A 27,226-nucleotide genomic window follows, 5' to 3' on the forward strand; every position below is an offset into this window, starting at 1 on the left:
ATTGCTGCTGAGGTCAGATGTGAGTGGCTGGGTGAGAGCTGATGAATGGCTGTTTGCGATGAAGCGCCTCTCACGCCCACCAGGAGACATTTAATAATGATAGACCATAACTGCACTCACACAACAATCTGTGCCGCTTGTTTGTGAGTCTTCTGGGCTGGAGGTGTAGCGGGATTGGCATTATTATGGAAGGAAGCTTTGAAAGTGGAGGTTTTTTGGATTAAACATAGAAGGAGCGGGGAGAGGCTTAGGGACTACTGCAGTATTTTAAATGATTGCAAATGAAGTTTTCTCTCCCTGCTCAGAGAAGGCAGCTATTACACACACATTCCATCACTTCACATTGTCCTTCCTCTTCCTGTTCACCCTTTGTTTTAGTATGATTTCTAGACAGTGTGAAAAAAAATGGGATATTAATTTTGCTAAAATGGACCATTATGATATGTTCATCATTAAGGCAGTAATTATTCAGAATGTGAAGAGTGGATTTAGCAGTTACCACCCACTAATATGAAGGAGAAATGAATATCTAAATAATAGTTGAATGTGCATTCACCCCCTATGGTTTAAAATATAATACTACAAAGCCTGAATAATTCTAAAATGGTCGTCCTGCAAGAGGTTTCAGTGCGTTATTTATCTAGCCTTTTCCTGTTCAGTCCAATCCTCTTTTTAGTAATCAGACAAAGAAAAAATAAAAATGCTTGGCGTGACCCAAATATTCTGTCTGTTATAAATGAAGGCAGGTTTCTCTAAATAAATAGACTGCAAAATATTATCAAGAAAATAATCAAAAGTGTAAATGTTGGGTTCAGGCAGAATCTATGCAAAATCAGAGGGTTTCATTAAATATTTGATTCCATGACAATTGTCTAATGAACGGGAGAGTGAGGTCTGGCTTTTCTGAGGTGTTATTAGCTTACCAAGACTTTGGACTGTGCATTTAGAAAAGGTCTGTGGAAAATGGTTATATATTGTGAGCAGAGCCCCGATCTATTCATTCTTTATTCCAGGACAGTGCTCAGTGCCTCCTGCAAAGAAGGTCTGCTGTAAGTATGCAGAGAATGAACAGCAGAGGGAAGATGAAATGGAGTAGAGGGTGGTTTGAGGACACATCTTCTGGGAGTAAAAGAACTCATGCTGTTTCAACTCTGCAAGGTCATATTTTTCCATCTTTCTAGTGCTAAGGATAGGCTATACTAATATTAAACCACTAATGTTTGGTCTGAATGTGGTAAAGTAATTTTTTCAAATATTTAAGGTAGATTTCAGTTCATCTTTATGATTGTACATATTTGTGTAGCAACCAATCCTTCAGTTCAGTTCAGTCGCTCAGTCATGTCCGACTCTTTGCGACCCCATGAATCACAGCACGCCAGGCCTCCCTGTCCATCACCAACTCCCGAAGTTCACTCAGACTCATGTCCATTGAGTTGGTGATGCCATCCAGCCATCTCATCCTCTGTCTTTCCCTTCTCCTCCTGCCCCCAATCCCTCCCAGCATCAGGGTCTTTTCCAATGAGTCCACACTTCGCGTGAGGTGGCCAAAGTATTGGAGTTTCAGTTTCAACATCAGTCCCTCCAATGAACACCCAGAACTGATCTCCTTTAGGATGGACTGGTTGGATCTCCTTGCAGTCCAAGGGACTCTCAAGAGTCTTCTCTATCACCACAGTTCAAAAGCATCAATTCTTCGGTGCTCAGCTTTCTCCACAGTCCAACTCTCATATCCATACATGACCACAGGAAAAACCATAGCCTTGACTAGATGAACCTTTGTTGGCAAAGTAATGTCTCTGCTTTTGAATATGCTGTCTAGCTTGGTCATAACTTTCCTTCCAAGGAGTAAGTGTCTTTTAATTTCATGGCTGCAATCACCATCCACAGTGATTTTGGAGCCCCAAAAATAAGGTCTGACACTGTTTCCACTGTTTCCCCATCTATTTCCCATGAAGTGATGGGACCAGATGCCATGATCTTAGTTTTCTGAATGTTGAGCTTTAAGCCAACTTTTCACTCTCCTCTCTCACTTTCATCAAGAGGCTTTTTAGTTGCTCTTCACTTTCTGCCATAAGCGTGGTGTCATCTGCATATCTGAGGTTATTGAGATTTCTCCTGGCAATCTTGATTCCAGCTTGTGCTTCTTCCAGCCCAGTGTTTCTCATGATGTACTCTGCATATAAGTTAAATAAGCAGGGTGACAATATACAGCCTTGACATACTCCTTTTCCTATTTTGAACCAGTCTGTGATTCCATGTCCAGTTCTAACTGTTGCTTACCAATCCTTACAAATCTGTAAAGAAAATTTAACTTTTCTGTTTTCTGTAACTGACACAGTCTTTTTCACATACTTCCAACCTTCAATGTCACCAGAGCAGAGAAGAACACCTAAGTCCAAATTGTTAAACTCAGTTCCAAGCAACAATTTCAACAGACTATGTAGGTATTGCAGATGTTCTGATTTTATACTATATTTCCTGTGCCCCTCAGATACAGCTTTGTGAGTGTCTTGGAAGGAAAAGGGCTTACACAATCTCCTGGTGGTGGGAGAGAAGGTGTCTTTGGATGACAGGCTTAGGTCATTGAATTACCCTCTAGCTCCTGAGAAATGGATTAGTCCATGTCCTCCAAATCTCTGGGTGCCCAAGTGACATCCAGTACTGACTTCTGCAGCAGTTGTGAGCTTGTGGCCTGTTCACTTGGCTCCATCTCTGGTAAACTGGCTCCAGCTTGGTCTGGTAGATTTATGCATGCCTGAAGACTGGCTGCTGTTCCCATTTATTCCCAGCCTAGACAGCCTGCCCTGTAGATTGTGCCTGCAGGAATCTGCAGCCCCCACTGTGGAGCTCCTTCAGGTAGGATCCCCATATTGGAACAGGCCCTTTTGTGGTGCAGAAGAGATTCGTGGGGATCTTTCATAAGCTGGCAGCTCAGGAGTGCTAACTCAAGTGCCTTTGCTTAGCTGGATGCACAGCTTCAGGTTATTGTGAAGGCCTCCTGTGGGATAATCTCCTTCCCAAGCTTCACATAAGAGTCAAGAAAACACCATTCTGCTTTTGGCTTCCCTAGATCTAACACTTCTCTCCAGGACTTCAGCACAGAATGGAGGAGACAGAATATGCATATCTCTGACCTCTAGCCTTCTCTTTCCCAGTAAGCCCTCAAGGCCTGCAAGATGAAGGCTGTCGTTCCCTTTCCCAGGCATAGAACTTCTCCTCCTTCCCAGGTGTCATTACCTGTGTTCCCTTGAGTCTATAATAGTGATACAGTTGTGGAGAGAGTACAGCTAAAGGGAGGGAGGAATAGTAAACATTAAAAAAAATATATTATGCCCCCTATATGTACCTCTTTGTCTCACCTCTCTCTAGTAGTAATATTTTTTCTCTTTACCTCAGTGATACACAGTCAAGTCGGTGTTTAAACCTGAGTTTGGCATCATATGAGGTGTAGTGGTTTGAATGATGGCTCCCAAAAAGATACGTCCACATCCTGGAAATTGTGAATGTACTTTTGTCTGGAAAAGGGACCTGTGCAGATATAATTTAGCTAATGATCTCAGGATGAGATCATTCTGGATTACCAGGTAGACAGAGAAGACATGAAGAAGAGGGGAAGGCCATGTGAAAATAGAGGCAGAGATCGGCATGTGTGGCCACAAGCCAGGGAATGCCAACAACCAGCAAAGAGGCAAGGAGTGAATCTCCGTGCAGCCTCTGGAGAGAGCACGGCCCTGCTGACCCCTTGATTTCAGACCGCTGACCTCCAAAACTGCTAGAGAGTAAATTTCTGTTGTTTTAAGCCACACAATTTGAGGAGGTATTTGTTATAGCAGCCACAAGAAACTAATACCTGAGGTGATATCAGATTGGTTTTCCCAGCCATAATTCTTCAAATTTGAATTTTGTGAGTGTTCAATAGATATGTTCTGACTGGATTCTGTGCAGTGTTTCTCAATTGCTTCCCTATTTGCTTTTTCTCAGAAATATCCTGTTTCATTTTATAGACATTTATTGAGCACTTACTAGATGCCAAACACTATGCTTGGTGTGTTCAGGAGACAAAGATAAATAAGACTCAGTCCTTTCCTTCAAGAGACTGTATGCCTGTGTCTATTAGTGTAAGAACATAGTGATGTATCTTTGGTTTTGTTTGGAATTGGAAATGGGCCTCTTTTTATGCTTCTTTTCCTATCCAGCTGAATAATTTCTATACAAATCTAAAACAAGACATTTCAATAATTTTCATCCCAGCCCAGTTTTCAATCTTTCTTCCAAGGATTGTCAAATTACTCCCTGTTTTCTGACACCAACTCCCCAGAATAACAATAATAAGGACAAATATCTCTAGATAATAAGATAACCTGGGAATTAAAGCATGTACCAGCATTCATTTTGCAGTGATTAGGCTGTGTTGACTGGACTGGGCGGGATAACAAGTACTAATCAATGTACACAAATGCAGATTAGAGCAATTCTAGGACTATCCATGGAAACCTTCAGAGATCACTGAGATCATTAAGTTCAAATACACATTTGGTCTCAGCCACATCTTTAATTTATTGAGTGCTCTGTGAGGGCTGGGTTTACATGATAAACTGAATCCTGTTGGATCTCCAGGGTACACTTGGGACCATGAGCCAAGAATTATGGGTGTCAGTATTAGGTGCTCTATATTATGCAAAAGAAAACAAAACAAAAAGCTAAAGATCTAGTAGTATGCTGGCGACTCTATATTTTTAAATGATAGTAAGATGCTGAGAATCTAGAACTGAGTCATTGATTCAGGCCCCCCTCTTGCTTCCAAGAGAGGAAGGATGCCTTGGAAGAAGGGGTTTTATTTATTTTTTTTTTATTTTGTTTTTAAATTTTTTTAAATTTTATTTAATTTAACTTTACAATATTGTATTGGTTTTGCCATATATAAAGCAGCATTGCATGCATGCTCAGCTGTGTCTCTTTGCATCCCCATGAACTGTAGCCTGCCAGGTTCCTCTGTCCATGGAATTTTCCAGGTAAGAATATTGGAGGGAGCTGCCATTTCTTCCTCAAGGAGATCTTCCTGATCCAGGGATTGAACCCACATCTCCTGCTTTGGCAGACAGATTCTTTACCACTGAGCCACCTGGGAAGCCTGGAATAAAGCAGATATGGTTTTAAGTCAGGGCTCTGACATTTACTGCCATACAGTTTGGGGCAAGTGACTGACCTCTGTGCTTCAGTTTTCTCACCTGAAAGAACTGAGAAATGATTACTTACCTTTTAGGCTTATTAGAGGATTAAAACTAGCATTTGCAAAATGCATAGCAGCATGCCTGGCACTTAGTGGTCAGTTGATGAGAGAAAACTTGTTATTATTCCTTGTCTAACTCCTGTTCATCATTTTAAATGAGCTTCAAGGAATGAGAAGTGTCAAGGAACACTGTTACCATTACAGGCAGTGAGGGCCTTTCTATAAAGAAAAAGGTAATAAGGAAGAGAGATAAGGGTCAACCAACCAAGAGCCATCAGAGTGTATAGGTGATCACCCACTGTAGCCTAGGAGTCAGGACTCCTGGGTTTTAGCCCAGATCCTACTGATCTGCTGGGTGACGTGAGGAAAATAATGCATCCCCTGTGTCGCCGTTTTCTTGCCAGTCAAATTTAGGATTTGAACTCAGCCGTCTATGGGGTCGCACAGATTTGGACACAACTGAAGCGACTTAGCAGCAGCAGCAGCAGCAGTGTTCTTAAACACCTGCCTGAGAACTTATACTAGTCCATGACCAAGCTTTCACTAGTATATATTAAACTAAGAAAAATAAGTATACTCAAGGCACACAAACTCACACTAAGCTGATCACATTAAAAGGATTGCCTTTTATCTGCAATTATACGTGTCCTGACTTTTTGATGTTATGGTGTTCTTTCTTTTACAAAATGACAGTGAGAGCAGATAGCAACTGCATCTTGGCGAAACACACACACACACAAAGGACAGCTTTATAACTGCCCCAAAGTTGTTGGTCTGTTTTTTAACTTATTGGACCATGAAATCTCCAGACTTGGGAACCACTGAGCTAGATGATCTCAACTGCCTCTTAGCTGTAAAATCTACATAGCCGTACATAGTACCACTAATAATATTTTTGCTCTTGGGTTGCTTGCTGGAACAAGAACTTGATCCAAGATGATGTAAAGGAGAGGTTGCAGGCATCATTGGAGGTATGATCTGAGAAGGGAGTGCAAGAGTTTGTGTGCCAGAAAAAGGGCAGAGCTGTTGGTAGTGGATTCGGCCACACAGAGAGAAAGGTCCTGAAATCTAGAAACAAGACCTGTCCATCATGGTTGAACTGCCATTTGTAGGTGGAGATAACTTGAGACAGGACTTTCCACTTTTCAAAAAAATTTTGCCAAGATGCAATTACCATCTACTATTACTGTCATTTCTCAAAAGAAAGGGCATTATAGTGAGAAAGAACATAATCTCAGAGCGAGAGACAATCTTTTGAGTGTATATCAGGTTAGTGATGTGAGAAACCACAACTGAGAGAAAGAATTCCATCTAGCCAGACATAGCATGATGTCCAGATAACGTACGGGCAGGTGACCCAGGAGGGTCTAACCAGAGAGCAGGACTCTGTTAGGCCAAGAGGAGAGGGTGGCAGGGAATCTCAGAGCAGGCAGCTGGGGCTATGCCAGCAGACAAGCCCTTGGCCAGCATCAGAGAAGCTGGACATGATCTTCTGATTAAGAATGAGGTTCAGGAACTTGCCTGTAGTCCTGGAGAGGGGCAGATGGGTGGATAGGAAGAATAAGGCAGGGCCTCATTCTAGGAGAACTGGGGGGAAACCCTTGTTACCAAGCTTATTAAGCAGGCACAGAGGTACAAGACCAGAACCAGTTACTCAAACTGGAAGACATAGTGAGATTAGAGTGCAGAACTGAAATGCAGGTTCAGAGTGGAACTGAGCTTTGGAACTGCTCCAGGGTCTCAAACCTGATTGGCATATTCGAATCATCACTGCCCATGTTCCATCCTTAAATTCTGATATCACTGTTACAGTTAGTGCTAGGCTTCCGCATTTTAAAAAAATCTCCTTCAGGTATGCAGCCAGGGTTGAGAGCCCTGGGTTACTCAGTGCCTCCATGGAAAGGATCAGGTTTGAGCTGATAGGGAACAGCTGAGATCTAGTTAGGTCTGCGGGTGAACACTAGGCTGTCCTGACTGTGGGGGAAAGTAAACGAAAAGAAGAGAGGCAGGTGGAGGATAGTGAGCACGTATGCAGGAGTAGCTCCATGGTTGTCTGGACAGGACTCAGGGAGAAACTAGCTTGCTGAAAAATTCAGAGGTCTTTGCTATTCACTGGTATAAGCTAACACCCCCATTGGGGAGCACTGGCTTAGCAAATATAGCTTTGTGTGTGTTAATTGCTTCAGTAGATGTAAGAAGCATGACAGGTATTCACTCAAGCAGAAACAGCAGAATTTCTCAGATATGTTCCACTCATTTTATTCAAAATTGAAAGGATATTCTGCCGTCAGCTAGGGCACTCTGCTCTGCACTAGAAACCCAAAACCTTTATCACTGGCCTGAAGGTCTCAAGCTGGAAACCTGAAGAAATAAGCTTAGCACTAGTCATTTCTACTGTTAAAAGTCCAATGTTGAATTCTTGTTTGAAACCATACAGTAAAAAGGTCAGATGGACTTTTTTTGCTTTAGTTGGTTGCCAAGCAAGGGGAAAACACTCCAGAGACCATTAGAAGAGCTTGAGAACTTTTTGGTAAGAGATTAATGATAGCAAATGATGAAAATAATAATAATAACATTTATTCAGTGCTTACTGTCCTAGTCTGCTCAGGCTATTAAAACAAAGTGTCACAGATTGGGTGGCTTAATCAGTGGAAATGTAGTGTTCATAATTTTGGAGGCTAGAAAGTCTCTAGGATCAAGGAGCCTGTCCACTTGGTTTCTGATGGGAGCTTTCTTCTTGGCTTTTAGATGGCTGCCTTTTCACTGTGTCTTCTTAAGGCAGAAAGAGGGAATCAAAATTTCTGGTGTCTCTTCCTATAAGGACACTAATCCCATCAGATCAGGGCTCCACCCTTATGGCCTTCTTTAACTTTAATTACTTACTTGTAGGACCTATCTCCAAATATCATCACATTGGAGATTAGGGCTTCAACATGAGTTTTTACAGGCCTTTAAAAAAAATTTGGCTGTGTGAGGCCTTAGTTGCAGCACATGAGATCTTCCTTGTATCATGTGTGAACTTTTGTTATGGCCTGCGGATTTTCTTGGAGAAGACAATGGCACCCCACTCCAGTACTCTTGCCTGGAAAATGCTATGGATGGAGGACCCTGGTAGGCTGCAGTCCATGGGGTCACTGAGGGTCGGACACGACTGAGCGACTTCACTTTCACTTTTCACTTTCATGCATTGGAGAAGGAAATGGCAACCCACTCCAGTGTTCTTGCCTGGAGAATCCCAGGGACGGGGGAGCCTGATGGGCTGCCATCTGTGGGGCTGCACACAGTCGGACACGACTGAAGTGACTTAGCAGCAGCAGCAGTGGATTTTCTAGTGGTGCACGGGCTGCAGAGCATGCAGGCTTCAGTAGCTCTGTGGCAGCATGTGGGATCTTAGTTCCCCAACCAGGGACTGAACCTGCATCCCCTACATTACAAGGCAGATTCTCAACCACTGAACCACCAGGGGAGTCTCCTCAACATCAGTTTTTTAGGGGGGCACAATTCAGTCTGTAGCACTTACTGTGTGCCAGCATTTTTAAAGAAATTTATACATGTTAAATAATTTAATCTTCACAATCCTATGAGAAAGATTCTCTACCCATATTTTACCGGAAAGGAAATGAATGCTCAGAGAAGTTAAGTAATGGCTCAAGGTCACATAACTGTCCATAATTTCTTTGAAACATCATGTATATGAAGAAATGAAGAGATGTAACCACTGCTGATACTTCCTCTGATCCTTGCATTGATAGAATATGTCCTCTTGGTTTTATCAAATTCCCTGAGGACTCTAAACAGCTAATGAGCTCTGATACTCTTGATTAGAAGAGCTGTGTTAGAAATATTTATTATATTTATACCCTCTTTCTTTACAGCAAACCAAAAGCTCAGCTCAAAAGTACAGTCTCATATTTGTCATACCATTAGGTCAGTTCTAATTCATTTAGATATTTAAACAGTATTTTTTTAAATCTTAAACTTATTATCAAGTACTCAGAACTTTTTCTCTTCTCAGAGAGTTTAAGTGAGGAAACCAGGCATATTTATAAATAATTCTAATACAGTATAATGTGTTGTATATTGATACATGCAAACAATACAATAATAATTATAATTATAAATATCAAATATACTAAGAAATGAAGATATGGAAGCACTGCTAACATTCCCCCTCATTCTTGTAGAACAAATCCTCTTGTTAGGCCAAATTCCCTGAGGGCTCTAAACAACTAATGAGCTCTGATACCCATGATTGGGTTACCTAGATCTTGTACTTTCCCCAGTAAGTCTTTTTACTAATAATTACATTGGAAACCAAAAGATGTGATAAACTAATCACGTGCCTGGAATTGTGCTAAGTACTTCCAATATATTATACTCTCACTAAATTCTTAGGAGTTCGGAAGTATTATCAGTCCTGTTTTTGAAGAAACATCTGTGACTTTACATAGATTAAGTAGTCTATTCAAGGACACATTGCTAAGTGAGTTCAAGTCAAAGGCAGGAGTTGAACTGAGGCTTAAGCCAAGGAAATCTGACTCTTGAGTGCCCACTCATAAGCCTCACAACATCCTTGGGTATGCCCCATGCCAAGGAGTGATCATAGACAATTCTGATCAGTGCATTTTGGTTATGTCAGTACTCCATCAACTTCCTGGAGCAGTAACAGGGAAGAGGTGGGTGGTTATCTCACACACTCAGATCTAAATTTAGTTGTTTTGTCATTTTGGCTTGAGTACAAATAGAAATTTTTGCAATAAAAATTGTCTTGTGAGTACTATTTCTGATAACACTTATGCTTGTGAAACCCCTTTTGTATGCTTTATATTTCAGATTACAGAAAAATAATTCCTTACAAACATGAATTTGTTCCCTCAAAGAGTAATGAGAAGGCCTTGGCTTTTGCCTGAAAGAGCTCAGAGACACTCTTTCCATGCATTGTAGACTTTCCCATCAGAAACCACATCTGTCAAATGTTCAGAAATGAATGATAAATGATGATAGTTATTATGCAAAAAGAAATCTCAATGGCAATGACTATCATATTTAGAACGTTTCAGATTTCATTGTTGTATCTTGTCTAGCATACCAGGACTGGTTCTCTATATCCTCTAAGAGAAATCTTTAAAGTTAGTATAGAGGAGAACATCTTGCTTGGGCAGTAAGAAAAGGATTTCTAGGGCAGAATCTGTGTCAGGTTATGTTGTTCTGAGATAGGCTGTCTCTTTCTCTCTCTCTCTCTCTCTCTCTCTCTCTCTCTCACACACACACACACACACAGAAATCCTTAGCTCATAATAGGCAGATACCTCTGAATGGGTTAAAAATAAACACAAGCCCTTAGGAAAAAAAGGCAGAACCAGTAATGACAGTTTTGAAGTATCCAGTACCTGTTGTGACAGGAATAACAAATTAATTGGGACTATAACAGATTCTTTGTAAAGGTGAAGTAAACACACTTGACTGTATATTTTTCACCATCAGTTAAGTCTCAATTGGTTCTAAAAATAAACAGAAGACATTGAACAGTTTTAATGGATTCTGACACCTAGGTATTATGCTGTCACTCCAGTATAAATGAATCATAACTTTGGACTGCACCTAGGAATTACTACACATTTGGAGAAAATTTATGGTGCACCAAGCTTTGAATCATGATGTGATATCAAAACTAAAGTCAAAGGAGGAAAAAAGCTGGGCATAAATTATTATCCTCAATCCCATATGTATCTTCTGATGCAACAGGTAAAAGTTTGAGGATTTAGGAATACTGCCAATAATTATCATGGGTGCTGAAGCAAATTTATCCTTCTGAAAGCAGTTTGTAGTAAAAAAAAAAAAAAAAAAACTTCCAGCAGGTCAGTCTTGCATGCATGGCAGGGGTATTTAATTTCCCCTTTGTGTGTGTGTCTCTCTGTCCAGCTAGACTCCCTCCTCGAGAGCAGGAGCGTTTCTGCAATCTCAGGGACCTCTCAGGGGCCACACATTTCTATTTCCCATGAAAGGACTGGTCTTTGGACCAATTCATTCACTGAATAGATTAGTAACCATGATCAGTCAAGCTCATTGTCTCTGTACCTCTTGATTTTTCAATGAATAGTTGGCATGGTCTTAGACATTGCCTTGAAGTCTGTGACTAGTCATAGAAGAAAGACAGCCAAAGGATATGCCACTTTGAAAAGAGAAAATTGTGAATGGTTAACTTGATATTCTGAGATTTCAAATGTATCACTAGAAAATTGTTAAATGTTCATGTGTTTATTTGGTTGAAATACCAGATTTTAAAGAGAACAGTGCCTATAGGTATCAGATTCAGACACCAGGAGAAAATTTTTATGAAGGGCTTCTACTGCAAAATAGGTATAATAATACTGTGCATTTGTATGGCATTTGGCATTTTTTAAAGCATTTTCATCAATAATACTTTATTCTGTCTTCTATAAAGCAGTAGGACTGGCATATTATGCCATTTTACATAGAAATGGAGACAGAAAGGTTAACTCAATCAGTGAGAAAGCAGATACTAGAGTGCTGGTCTTTGCTTGTTGGACCAGTAGACTTTCTAGAAGTTTTTTGTTTTTTTTTTTTTAAACTTGGGATAACTAGAATAAAATCTAATATTTGCATAATGCTGTACAGTTGGGCAGACAGGGCAGGTAGGCTTATTCTCAATTTATAGAGAAGAAAACTAAGGATCTGAGAAGTAAAGTGAATTGTCCATGGCTTCTTGGCTAGTAAGCAGGAAGAGAAACTTTTGCTTTTCCTAAAAGCCTTTTTCACATGCATTGGCTCCTGGTATGTGGCATATTAAACAGGGGTGCTCGCCTTTCTTCTAATCAGCTTACTACAACTCATGGTTTCAAACAACTCTGTTAGTTAACTTACTGGATTGGTTTATTTTCTTTGAGAGACTTATCCTGCAAGAGCTGAGCCCTACATCCTGGAATATTGGTCGAAGGCTAACTAGAGATAACCTTTTTCAGTCAGCTTATAAATTGATTCTCTGATATTTGAAGAAAAAAATGCAAACAAGATCCTTATCTTTTAATGATAAATCTTTTAACTACCTAATATGTACCAAGCTATAGGAGACTCGGAGTAGATGTCTTTAAGTAAAAGGTTCATATGTGTTTGAGATGAGTAGCTCCTCTGGATCCTAGAGGACCCAGAACGTGAAGTCGCTCAGTCGTGTCCGACTCTTTGCGACCCCATGGACTGTAGCCTACCAGGCTCCTCTGTCCATGGGATTTTCCAGGCAACAGTACTGGAGTGGATTGCCATTTCCTTTTCCAAGGGATCTTCCCAACCCAGGGATCAAATCCGGGTCTCCCGCATCGTAGACAGACGGTTTACCGTCTGAGCCACCAGGGAAGTCAGAGGACCCGGAGGAGAGGACCCAGAGGGGGAGACAAATACCATCTGTGAAGGGCAGGGAAGGGGGAGCTTAGAATAAGTTGTGAGGAAATGGGGAGGAGGGTGGGGTGGGTGGTGCTCTCGGGAGTAGAAACAACTAGAAAGAGGAATGGAAACCCACCCTAGGGCACCAGGAAAGGCCCTGGGAACTTCTCCCACTACCCTGGCCTCGCACACAAGTTGATCTTAGGACACCATTCCTGTTTGTTGGCGCATCTCTTCCAGACTACCATTCTGATAGACGCATCCTGAAAGGGCATCTACCCGTTTGCGATGTTCACTCAAACTTCTAGGCTTAATCCATCCCTTGTGGCTACTTGTGCAGTCTCAGTTTCGATGCAAGCCTCTCTGCACTGACCTTGTACAGTTATAAATGTTTTAACATCCATAAAAAAAAAATAAAACGTGGGCTCCCATAAAGAGCAGCAAACAGAAAACACAGTAAGAAGTAAGAAGATTGGAGGCAGTGCAACACTAGTCTCCATAAGGCCGACGTTACTGCGTTGCTTCCACCGCATCTCTGAAGCTTAATGGCTGTGAATATGGTTATCACCGGCTTTTTAGAGGGCATTATATTAGTGTGACCGTCGGTAAGTACCGAACTCACATTTTTATTTCCACTGTGAAGGAGATCGTTTCCTATGCTCCTTTAGAAAGGGAAACGGGGCTTTGCAGCTTTTTAACCTCCTGGAAAATGAACTGCAGTGCAGTATTCCGAGTCCACCCGCTTCTGAGGCTTTTGGAGCTTTACTTTCGTTAGGAAAATGTGCTATTTATGCTCAAACGCAAATTTCCTGGTGTTTTTGTTTTTAAGATTAAAAAACACTGGAGAGGGAAAACAAAGCTTTTAAAGCTTCATAAAAGGTTGTGAGTTGACTCCTTTCTGTTTCTCAGGGTTATAAACACCGTTCCAGGAAAAAGCTCAGAGCTGAGAGACCAAGCAGATATTTAAAGGGGTAGCACCTTAACGTGTCAATTTTGAGAATACCAAATGATCCTGGAGGTTTTTTATTCCTTTAATCAGCTGTAATTTTCAGCTCTGATGCTATCTGACAGGCTTCATCTCAACCCCCCTGCAACATTGTTCCTCTGGCTTCTTCACAGGGAGATACAAATAAGGGGGAGGGGATCTGAGAAACGAACTGACAGCATAAATTGGATGGGATCTCACCAACCGATTGTGCGGGTGCTGCAGTTGGAGTGGGTGAAGGAGAAGGGTTGAAAGAATGCCCACTGCATGGAGGAGGTCAGGTCCCAGGACTTTGTACATTTTTTTCTTTTTCTTTCTTACCTTCCTTCTTCTCTACTCTCTCCTCCTCCTTCCTTCTCTCTCTCTTCAGTTTTTAAACCCACTTCTTTCCTTCTTACCCTTCTTTGGATAATAAGCACACACATTTTGGATACAGAAGAAAATATAAGGGCATACACATATATGCTTATATATGCACACATACACATATGTACATGTATATATGATCACATACACATAGACAAACGCAAACATATGTACGCTCACAGGGACACTGATACCTTGGGCAATGAACAATAAAAGTAATAATAATAGTAGTAGTAGCTACTATTTATTAAGGGCTATGTACCAGCCACTGTGATCCGTGCTTTACAAAGTATTATCTCAGTCCTCAGATCATCTCTATGAGGCTCATTACACAGATAAGGAAGCTGACATAAACCTTGGTTGAGACGAAAAAGAAACCAGTTCCAGAGGTCCAAGGCCTTCAGGTCAAAGATGTCGCTGCTTTAAATTATCCCTACTCTCAGTTTTTTCTGTGAGAGGTGATCCCTCCTAAACACTGACTTTCAAGAGTCAGAGTTTGTGAGGCGTCATACAGGGACTGGAGGTCCTGATGGGGTCGTGTCTCAGGTGCAAGGACCAGAGTTGCTCACACTCGGGTCCAAAGGTACTTCTTCATCACTGCACCTTCATCCAGGTGGGGAATTGGGGGGAGGGTATGAAAAATGTGGCCTTGGGCTCAGAGTGTGGGGACCTGAGGCCTGCATGCCTTCCTATCAGGGATGCCGGCGTGGGGGAGGAGAGATGGTTCTGGGCATTCTTTCTGAACTTGTACCCTAGGAGGAATCATCCCAGTGTTTTCAGGGCCACCTGTCAGAGAGTAAGAAGGCCTGTTTCCCTCAAATTGAGATTCTAGTGCCAGTTTCCATATACGTGATGCAAGACAACCTTTTCTTCCTGCCTTTCTGCTTGCACAGGGCTTCAGGCTTTTCCTGGGTAAGCTATCCTAGCTTTAAATATATCAATACAATTGATCCTTGAACAATGTGGGAGTTAGGGGTTCCAGCACCGTCACCGCTCACCCACCTCCCCACTACTCTGGGAAAAATGGTGAACAGCTTCATAGTCTGCCCAACTCTCTGAGACTCAGCATCTGTGGATCCCGTAACACTGTGGTCTGTATTTATTGAAAAAAAAATCCACATGTAAGTGACCCTCTCAGTTCAGATCTAGGTTGTTCAAAGGTCAACTGTACACATGCCCTTAAGCACATCAAAGTCGTTTTTAGGAATTCTACTATGTTTGAATAATTCCTTTTAGAATTTTTTGCTGTATTTCTTCTACCTTAGCTTCCTTGTAGTAAAATGAAAATATAAATCACTTCCTGTTTGGAAAAGAAGATATTAAGATGAAATTAATTTTAGTAATATATGGTTTTATGTATATATAGATTGTACACTCCTATTTGGTGTGATTTTGTCCTTGTCTAGTTATAATCCGCAATCTATTTCATAAGTAGATCCATGGGTACCATAGGTAGACTAGAATGGGATTATGAAAATTATATCTCTTTCTCACTTGTGTTCAGTGACGCTTTCTCTCCAATCTTCATTCCTCTCCTCCTCCATCTCCCCACCACAAAACAAAATAAAAACAAACAACTGCCCCCCAAAAACCCAAACAATTGATAGAGTTCCTGTTAGATCTTTTTTAAGTTAAGTTCATACTTTAACAACTTGAGTACAAAGGCTACTCGGTTTGAAGATGCATGCATTTGCATTATGTCACACATCCTGCTTTATATATATATATATACATATGAAAAATCTCACAGTGTTATGAAGTTTGCTACTCTTCATCCAGGAGTAATTTGTCCTTCTTACTGAGGAATCCCCCTCCTAAATTACAGTTCAAGGTCATTACTGACTCATTAATTCAATCAAATCTAATATAACAATTGTCACTAGAGACTCAGATTATTTTGCTCTTTGCTTAATTATGTTTTTGGTTTTAAATAATATTGCATCTTCTAGCTACCAAACGATGTTAAAGCTCTCGAAGACGTAAAGTAATTAGGTGGCTTTTTAGGGTTTTAAACTTATAAAACACCTATGAAATCATGTACAGGTGAGACCATCACACATGATGAAAAGATTTATGCTCTAGTGTTATGGTAATTAACTACGTCCCCAAATAGCTTGTCAGACTTGTAACCCTTAGTCAGGACTAGGATCCTTGAAATAACTGCCGTGTTTATGGTTCTAATTTGGTTTGCAATTGATTCTACTAAAAACCATAAGCCAGAAAAGTGCTTATTTAACGGACCACAATATAGCCTTCATGGAGACTATTTTAAAATTACTCTGGTGTCCTACAAACTTTGAGTTCTTTTGTTTTCATAAATTATGAGAGGAAAATGTCACCAGTGCTCAGCGTTGTGGTGCCCAGCTCGGCTGACAGCTGTATGGTGCACACTCAGTGCAGCTGGATGGGGGCTGAGAGTTTCATCCATAAATATGACTCTGATCGCTTCATGTCAACGGTCAAGGGAATGGCGTTCAGTATCTTAGAAACACACACTACTACCAGCCACACGTGGACTTGGGAGTTGAAATCCAGAGTGTGGAGCCCATCTCCCACTTGACAAAAATTTCACTTTTTATCTTTCTCACAATTCTTGATGATGATCTGTTTTTAATGCAGTCATATTTCTCACACTTTACTACCACATGAGGCTTCTCATGTACTGTATACAGCATGTGGAAATAAGAGCTGGGAAAAATATTGTGCTTTACGTTAGGAGCATCTCACCTCCCAGCCAGTTTTAGCATGGGCACGACCACTGCTCCTCTGAATCCCTAAAGACAAGTAGATCAATGTTTTAAAATATAAGAAATGCAAACCCCAGAAGGCCAGAGAAACTAATTCTACGTATAGGAAGAATTGTGTGAAATAAATCTCAAGGGCATGTTTTTTTAGAAATCAATATTAAAACGTTTTGTTTGAATTAATTTAAAAATAAACTGCAGCTCTCCTTAGTAAACCACCCTACTTTATCAATTTTTTCATTTACCTTTTTATCCTTTATCTACAAATATCTCTACCATGAAGAATATTTTAAATGGATGTTAGATCCAAGTATTGTACATAGCTAGCCTTTAAATTCACTAGTTTTGTTTATTTTAAAAATATATTTGTTGACATTTTGCTTGTCTCACAATTTGATAGTATAGAATAATATATAAAATGGAATGATAAAAGATATTTTTGATTAAATGGTGTTTTTTTTTAAAAAAGATTAAGATGCTGTGATAGATATGGAAATCTACATACACATAGTAACTTTGGGTATTTTATCTTCAGCCTGCCCTTCTTGTTAGGAAGCAATTCTTTTTTGACAGTTCTTTGTCCATAAACGTTCTTCTTGGAAAAATTGTAAAGTTAACATGAAATACCTAGGTTTAAAATGTCAGACAAAAAATTAAATTTATATCTCTGTGCCACTAAATTTTTGCTTCAAGATTTTCCAGTGTTGACTTATAACATTTTTAAAATATCCACGATCACCTTGACAGAATTTTCAGACTCTGAAATATGGTATATTAATTTGACCGTGAATGTCTCCTTAAACCACAAAACACAGAAAGGCAGGAAATCTCGAAAATCCTTGTGTCTGGGAAAACTCAGGGTGGTAAGTAGGTTAACATGTTACTGAAACTATAGGGAGATACAGTTTTTGACATATGAATGTTAAGAACAAGGTCTTGTGGACATTTAAGCTGTGTTTTTTAACCCCTTTGAATCTATTTTTACACTGACCATAATTGAAATAATGTTAATATGTAACCAAAAGAATTCTCAGCAAAAATGTTGAAAGGAGCCAATTTATGTGTAAAAAAATCAAGAAGGGCAGACTAATTGTTTTAAAGCCCTGTGCTCCCAGTATTAATTCTGAATCTCTGAAAAAATCATTTTGCACTTACAATGACTTTATCTTTTTGTAAAGAAAGCAGTTTTTTCCTCATTTATTGACCAACCAGTAATGAGAAATATAAGAAATTTAACATCAATTCCTATTTTTTCCCCTAAAAATCTGAGAAAGAATTGGCTCCAATTAATGCCGGGATCACTTTATTTGTGTAAAATTTATAACATGGTTAATAAAATGTTAGCTATGAATAAAAAATGTAACTATAGTGAAATACAAACATAGGTATTGCTAGTGTGTAATACTGCATACTCTTGTTGATTTATTTAGTGGCAAAAAATATCTGTGATGCTCTCAGCAAATTCAATTATATCAAAAGTGTTCTTTAGGAGGTTTGGGAAGCTGGAGATTTCGGACTTTAATGCCTGCACACAAACTGACTTTAAAAAGCAAAGATTTGAAACAGATAAAGCAACATTTTGCCTAAAGTTCATTCATCAAAGAGCTGCATATTTTGAAAAGGGTAAAAGTACTACTAAACCCATCAGGGATAAGTAAAGGCTATATACTATAGATTATTTTAATCCCCCAGCTAGATATAAAAGGGATAATTACATATTTGTGGTTGAAGCCATGTGGTGGAAAAATCAATACAACTTTTTTGTATGACACTTCATTAGTGTGAAAAATTTTAAAAGCTGAGAAGAACTGCCTTGCAATTAAATGCCTCTGCTACTGCAGCTCCAGTAATGGGTTTGTATTATTATCTAGTTTATTTGAAATAGTGGTTGCACTATAGAAGTAATTGGAAAACATTGATTATGCACTTGTATCTGGAAAGCCTGGCAAATCATTACAGGGCCCGGCAACAGTTAGTTAGCCTTACTAATGAAGCACTAATTGCTCTAAGTAGGTTAACATGTTAGTGAAACTATAGGGAGATAATAGTTTAGAAAATTCTGAGGTATTTTACCAAACATGCTCTTTCATTTAATATTCCAGAGATAGAAGCCATATGGGTTTTTCCCCTTTTGTTTTGTTTATGGTGTTCTCTTGGAAAAAAAAAAAAAAGAGTAACCTAAATGAAGCTCCCACATTTATTTGGTTGGAGTGACTTTGTTTCCTTTCATGATATCTTCCTTTTAACCACTTTTAGCAAACGGAACTAAGCTACTACCAGCATGGCTGCCTTTAGCAGGCTTTTGGATCCTGCAGTTCAGAAACTTCTGACATATCTATCTTGGTTTAAGGGTTTCATGACGGAGTCCATGCAAAGTCTTCCTGCTGTTGACTCATGATCCCATTGTCCCACATGCATAAAACTATAAGAAATATATATATATGTATATATGTATTTTACTTGAAATTGATTTAATTAATGGAACTAATAGGGCTTTATTAGCAGAAGTAGAACATCCCCCCACTACCACTCTTGGTATATTTAGAAGGAAAAAATAATCAGTATTGGAAAAATTCTTACATATGTGCACCAGGAGATAAGCACAAGAGTGTTTGTAGCAGCATTATCTCTAATAATAGCAAATGAACAAATAAAAATACTTGAAACCACTCAGTAGCCATTGACAAGAGAATGGATAAATAATTGTGTTATATTCACACAATGGAGTATTATTCAGTAGGGTAATAGAAATGATATTCAGGCACATACATTATGAATGAATCTTTGAGATAAAATGTTGAGTGAGAAAAGAAAGTTTTTAAAGACTGCATATGATATGATAACATTTTATAAAGCCCCCAGTAAGCAAAGCTAAACAATTGTAGTGATACGTGGGAGACCTGGGTTTGAACCCTGGGTTGGGAAGATCCCCTGGAGAAGGGAATGGCTACCCACTCCAATATTCTGGCCTGGAGAATTCCATGGACTGTATAGTCCATGGGGTCACAAAGAGTAGGACACGACTGAGTGACTTTCACTTTCATAATTGCATAGCAAAATTATACTCTTAAAAACCTATGAAATGGTATAAAATCCAGGTTCGGGATAGAGGTCACCTCAGGAGGTGAGGTAGGGATGTCCAAGAGTGTCCAAGGCGTTGATGGTGGTATAGGTTTTGAATTGGATGGTTATTTTAATAGTATGAATTTAGTTCAAATTTATGTTACAGATATTATTTTATACATTACAACAAAACTTTTTAAATAGATGACTGTCTTACAGCCCTGTAAAAATTACAGCATCTTGCCAAGTCACATAACCAAGTCTAACCCCCTGTGTCTTTCTAAGAAAATTAGAGAGAAAAATGTTGCCATTTAAAAACTGTGCACTTTTTTTGCTAATTATTGATAATATAAATGTAAGAAACTAAAGATGAAAAAATGTTTTTCTTTTAAAAAAGGAATCTATGTAGAAGTTTTAACAAATACCATAATTCACTTTGGTTTGTTTACAGTCTATTCATAAGTGAGTGTTTCTGTTTCCAGGCTTCTGTACTCTTCTCTACAATGAGTAGTCCATCAAGGTTTACATCTGAGTAGCAGAGTTATCTTTGGGGGCAGTTAAGGAAACAACAGTGATATGAGAGTTGGAAAAGGCAAATTTTTATCATTCATACCAAAGACTTTCTTATGTAGAAACATTTACCAACGTAAAAGGCGACTGAAGAGTATAATCCCTGTAAGAGGTCAACAACGTTTGGAGGTCAGTGAGGGAGCAATGAATCAATTTTGTGTTTTGTGTTCCCTGCTTGGCCTTTTTTTTTTTTTTTTTTTCTTTTTGTACCTAATGTGAATCTTGGTACCTAGTAAGTTGTTAACACATACTTTTGAGTCAAACTTTTTGTGGAACCAATTTCTACAAAGATCGATACCCTGAAATATGTAATTATATTTGAATGTCAAAAGTGGTCTAGGTAGGTTAGTTAACATGTTAGTGAAACTATAGGGAGATTATAGTTTAGAGAATTCTGAGGTATTTTGCCAAACATGCTTTTTCATTTAATACTCCAGAGATAGAAGATGACGTGACTCCCAGAAGAAAAGTTCAGCTACCTAAATTCTTGAAATAAGTGAGAAAAATTCTCCTCTGAAACAAATCGTAGACTAGCTATGCTCTTGAATTTGTCTTTGTACTTTAAGCATGTAGTAGAATGGTATGATTTTGAGAAATGCAGCTCATGAGGGGAAAATGCCCATAACAATCTTACAGGATCCAAGGCTCAACATATTTCCCTCACCTGTCACAAAGGTGCCAAAGAAGTCTTATCCTTTAGAGATACCTCCTGAAATGTTTGCAAATGTGACAAAGGAAATGATACCTAGGGTTTGCTTCCAAATTCTTCTAGGAGGGGAATGAGAGGGAGTTTAGATGAAACCAGACTGGCCATGAACATGAGATGATATTTGTTGAAGCAGGATATTAAGAACATCGGGGTTATTATATTACTTCGTCTCTTTTTATATATTCAAATTTTTTTCTATAATAGAAAATTTAAAATACTTGGGGACAGTTTTATTGAATTTCTTACATGCATCTATTTTGTTAAATAGTGCCTAGCCAACTACTAATTCTCCCTCTTTGGGTTGGAGAAACAACATCAGATTCCCATTCTGGCCACTGATTCCTCTGAAAAGACTCATTTGTTTATTTTTTAAAGTGACATTGGGTGGTAACAAACAGGTGCCATTAGTGATGCAAGTTGAAATGGAACTCTTACCCTTCAACAGAGGTTTGTTTTTCCCTGGATGTTGATTTCCACCCCCTCTTAGAGTTATTGGAAGGATCTGGGTGGGGTGGGCAGTTATAGAAAGGGAGTTATTGTTTAAATGTGACCCTGTTTCTAGTCTTAAGTCAGACAAGAGCCATTCTGGTTACATTCAACACTGCAGAGAAAAGTAACAGTGCTCTTAGGGAGCCGCTTTCTACAAAGCAGCTCATTATTGTAAATGGGGCATGTTTAGACTGCTAAGGCGAATCATAAAAGTACGGCCTCGACCGCAAGCTCCTTTGGCAGCAAACTCTGTCCTCAGGCCAGATATACTTCTGGGCAGCCCCTGCACCACAAGTCTGCGTGAAAAGCTCACCCGATGATTCTGAAATGCGGAAAGTGGAGTTATGGAAGTATAAATGTGCATGGTGAACATTATCTGCAAGGTCTTTTATGTTAAGGAAATCATGACACCTGCCAATCTTTCAAATTCCAAAGGGTAAAGCATGAGGCCTAGTGGGCTGTCATTGAACATGACAGGCTTAATGCCAAGTTTATAACAGAAAAAGGGTGATCTTATTGTGGTTTATTCAGTTTTATGTTGCTGGGTTGGTAGGAAGCCTCTTTCTCTCTCTCTCTTTTTAAAAATCTAATTTATAACATTTGAAATACCAAACAGATTCTTTACATATCTCCTGAGCCCCTGCTCCTCTTCACTACCCCCAGTTTCTTCTTTAGGGAGCAACCCTAAATCCTTCCAATTTAGCATCTTTGTGAGGCCAGACAATGGTGTCGGTTGAGCATTTCCTTCCGCTGTTATAGAGCTGTTTCTAACTGCAAACATCTCCGTTTAATTACTGCTCTGACTGTTGCTGTATTTTCACCCAACCTGCCCCTCGCTTGAGCCCATTGGGCTGAAGAAAGAATTACTCCCCGCGCTGGTCCTTAGCCCTGCTTGTTCGGATCTGTAATTGGCCCTGTGTTTTTGACTTTTTGCTAATAAGCAGCTTACTTTCTCTCCCCCTAGACTCAACCCACCACTTTTGTTTCATGAATTTTACAAAGGATTTTAATAGATGCTTTAGGCTATGCAAAATGTTATATGAAGGGAAGCATTAATGCAACAGCCTTGACACAAAGGACGTGTGAATGGCTGCTTATCATTACAGTCAGGTCTCAAAATTTTCATTAGGAGTTCTGGAGGACAAAAGAAGAAAAAAGTGCAGCTATATGAAGGAATATTAACCTATACTGTGTAACCAACTATAATTGCTTAGCATTTTACATTAACTCTCTTCAGACATGGCCTCTCATTATTTTTACACATACATAATAACTGCTTATTACAGTGGTATAGTCCATGTCGATACATTGTGGATAAGGTTGTGTCAGCACTTCTAATATAAGACCCACTTTCATGGGTTTAAAACAGCTGTAAAATTTACCTCCAGACCAAAGATTTGTAATCAACTTTCCACCTGGAGAGGAAATTTTGTTTAAAGTTTGAAAAAAAAACAAAACCCGAAACACGTCTATTAAGAGAAAAAGTTGCTTGTTTTAAATTATGGACATAAACAAAATAAATGAACATGCCTAAGACATTTTTAAAATTTCTAAATATGGAGACTTAGACACATTCTGAATTGTGCTTTTGATAAGTGTAAACGAATTAATTTTAAATAGCACCAGAATTAAATACTGCATCCATTAGTAAATAGGCTTTATTAAAAATGTTTTATCCCCAGTAGATTGAATTTTATACGGCAGTGCTCAGAACTTTATACATATTTTCAAGATATATAATCCATAGTTTTCATTGGAAATGAATAAAAATATTTATCAATTTCAAGTGTTAGAGCCTGTGAACAGTCATTCACTTATATGACAATGTGCAGGTTTTTAGAGCTATTCTGAAATTCTATTTTCTGAAAATCTCCGAATAAACTGTTTTGACTAAGAGAAGGAGAGTAGGAATTCAGCAAAACACTTGTCTTGCTTTGGCCTAAAATTGGGGACCGTAAAGAGTAATTTGTCACATGAAAAAATTGGTCCACTTATAAGGATTTGGGCTTCTGACAGAAGTAATCTAAAGAATTATCTTGCTGATTTTCATTTACTTTGCAAAATACTCCAGTTTTCTCAAGTTTTCCAGGTTTTATACAAGATAAAAAAGTATTTTGAGATTATTCTCAAATAATAATAATTATCAGAGATGTATCAGCATCTTCCCCCCCACTTTCTTTTTAAAAAAAACTTTTTATTGCTTTAGAGTACAGCCAGTTAACAATGCTGTGATAGTTTCAGGTGGGCAGCAAAGGGACTCAGCCATACAAACGTTAGATACATTTGTTTCTAAAGGAAATGAAAGCTACAAAAATAGCATATAATTTTTTAATGTTATGAGAGAAACTCTCCTTGTGTGTGGGTGAAAATTTATATGGGAAATTTCCCTTATGTTGAAAAAAGCTTAGGAAAAAAAATTGAAAATACTTCCAGCCCTAGTGGCTCTATAGAAGAATTAGAAATCTGTCTTTAAGTACATTATGTTTATGAAGAGATCGAAACTATCAAACACCAACGGGATGAGATAGAGCTGTGTTCTTAATTCCATTAAGCTTTTAGTTTTCATTTGCTCCTTTCATCCTTTTAGCTCAAATGAGAAGGTCAATCTTAGCACATTTTTCAGACTTGGCCAGTTCTCTGATACAGCCCAAGAACTGCTTTAAAAAAGAGAGAGAGAGAATGAGATGTTCATTTTAAAGTACAATCCCACTTAGAATAATATCGAATTCTATAAAGCAACATATTCTACTACTATGTCTTGAAGTGACAGTTTACAGAAGGTGGGAACATGGACTGAAAGTGGCTCTTTGCACAGAGATGTTAATGTTGCATGATTTTAATATAGCTAGGAAGTAGCAGCTCTGTCTCTAAACGTTGGAGTGAGGGTTCCTGGCTGGTATTTGTGCGATGGCTGTTCTGTGTTGGAAAAGCTGCAACTTGTTAGTACAGTTTCAGTAAACAGAGTGCTGGCCTCACATAGCTAATTAGCTGTGGCCCCGGCTTGCCTGTGCTGTGTAGTGACAGTCTCATCAGAGATGATTGTCATCAGATATCACAGATGTCTCTGTCTTGCTGCTCAGCCCAGGCAGGCGCTGGTGCAGTTTGGGGAAGGAAGCACTGGATGCTGTTCAAAGACACCGGGTCTCTGGGTGCCTCAGCTGCCGTTTCCAGGCAGCTCGTCACTCCTGCCTGCTGCGAGGAAGAAAACAGGGTTAGGCAAGGGGAGTATCATACCTGTCGGGTTTTCCGGGAGGCAGTGATGCAATCAGTTTGAAAGGAGAGGTTTCAGAACAAAAATATGTAACTGAAGCTATTCAGGACTTTTTTGAGCCACCTGGGATCCTTGAAGATGACAAATGCTAATTCTTTCAGTTCATTACACATTTTTAAACTGAGTATCTAAGAGGGTTAAAGGAACAAGTTTGAAGATTTACAAGCCAGAGTGAAGGATGTGGTAAGAAAAATAAAGCTCTATGCAAAGAGGTGTGACTTTAACCCTAAAGCAGGAATCTGATAACCTCGTAATCTTCCACCTCTCACTCTCAGCAAGTCCTTCTCACTCTACCCCCATAAGCTTAAACAAACAGCCTCTTCTGTTCTCTGACCTCTCTACCTCACATTCTCTTGTCCCCCAGAAGTAATGGAACTTCCTCTCACCGACTTTGCTGGTAATCTTCACCCTGAAAGATCCTCAGCGTCCCAAACTTTTCTCAGAAATAAACATTGTCACACCTCCAGCCATCATCTTTAAATACCCTCCTTACCGTCACCCAGCTTTTCCAGCACTCTCTCTGTTTGCCCAACTCCATGGGCTCAGCCCAGGCCCTTCTTCCTTGTATAGTCCCTAACACTAGAGTCTCAAGAAGTCCCACCCTTAATCTTTATCTTGTGTCCTCCACAGCTCCCAATCCTAGGCAGTTTTATCTACACCTATGGCTTCAACCACCAAACCCGCTTTAAAGATGCCCAAAATTCCTTTCAGAGCTCAGACCTAGTCACATGTTTACCAGACACTTTCACTGGATGTCCTGTGGGCATTTCAGTTTAACTTGCTCCAAACTATAAACTCACCTCTTCTGTACCCAAGCCCTCCCTATCCTGGGTTCCCCCTCTAAACGAGGTCCTCCTTTGTGTTAGCCATCTCAGTGGCGGCTCCACTCTTCACTTGGGTCACCTGAGTCAGAGCTCTGAAACTACTGTGGACCGACTGCTGCTTCTCTTAGGCCCCCAAGCCTGGCTCTCGGGAAACCTGACTGTGTCCTCCTCCTTCAAATCTCAGGAGTTACTCCCTCCACTCCATTTTCCCTGTCTCTGGTCTTTGTTATCTCCCTGCTGGGGTAATTTTTGGAAGAAATGCACCCTTCACCTGCATTTGGGGCAGTCTTTCTAGAAGGAAAATCTGATCCTGTCTTTCCCTTACTCAAAACCTACAATGAATCCCTAAATTTTGAGGGAAGCCTGATGGATGGCAGCCCCACTTTCTGGACCTGCCTGCTCTCTCCACCACAGCACCATGGGCTGCGGTTCCCCGCTGCCCTCCTGCTCCAGTCACAAGTCTGGGTATAAGTCTTCACGTGTGTGTATAATGTAATTCTGACTCACCTTGAGGGTCTCCTTTTCTAGGAAGCCTTTTCTGACATTTCTAGCAGAAAAAAATGCTACATCCTAAGTGCTCCCAGCGTCACATTTTCAGATTTCTGTTATAACTCTAATTACATCTCTATGAATGTTAACATATCCGTCTACTCCACTTGACCAGGAATCCCTGGAGGGTAAGTGATGTTCGTCTTTGCAACTCTTCATTTGGCCTAGTACCTGGCGTAGAGCAGACATTAAATATTTATTAAATGAATGAATCAATCAATAAATGCAAGATGAATGAAAGCACAGATGGGAATGCATTGCATAGGGATAGCTAGGAAGAAGACTAATATCTTAAAGGTTTCTTCAACTTTACACAAAAGTGTTAGGTAACTCAGAGCCTATATCAGAATGAGACTCCAAATAGCAGTAATAATAATGATAATAATAGCAACCATTTATTAGGCACTCACTTTGTGCTAGTTTCTAGACCAGATTTACATAAACTATCTTATTTAAGCCCCTTTGTATTATAAGTATAGTTTTCTTTCACAGATGCAGAGACTGAAGTTCAAGGTGACATAGGGAGTGAATGATAGAGTCACGACGTGAACTTGGAATCCCTGCCTACATCAAAGTCTGTAATAGAAGACACTGGGCTTACAGTGCCTGCGTTGTCCATAGGTATGGTCTTGAGAGGTTTACACTTCGGAATTTAGGCTGTAGAAGAGCAGGAAAAGGAGGTGTGAAGAGCTCTCTTACTACTTTATGGTTAAAATAAGATGGCAGCTTTTACCAAAAGGTGGCCAATCTATCACCTCCACTCATTATGGTGCCAAGCTATCCGGGGGGTTCTATGTCTCCATCAGTTAGTTATCTTTCTCAGTCCTGGGACCACAGATGAATCCCTTACCTATGATAGTTACCTTGCAGACTGCAAACCTTCATTCATGAGTAGGGCTCAGAAAGGAATTGGGTTTTAAAAAGCATTTAAACTGCTGACGTAGAGTAGAATCCTTGCCCAGTAAGTTCAGCAGAAATGTGGCCAGGCTTGCAAATGAAACATTTTCACAACCCACTTATTATTTGTT

The sequence above is a fragment of the Bubalus bubalis genome, chromosome 2, assembly GCF_019923935.1.
Source record: "Bubalus bubalis isolate 160015118507 breed Murrah chromosome 2, NDDB_SH_1, whole genome shotgun sequence".
NCBI lineage: Eukaryota > Metazoa > Chordata > Mammalia > Artiodactyla > Bovidae > Bubalus > Bubalus bubalis.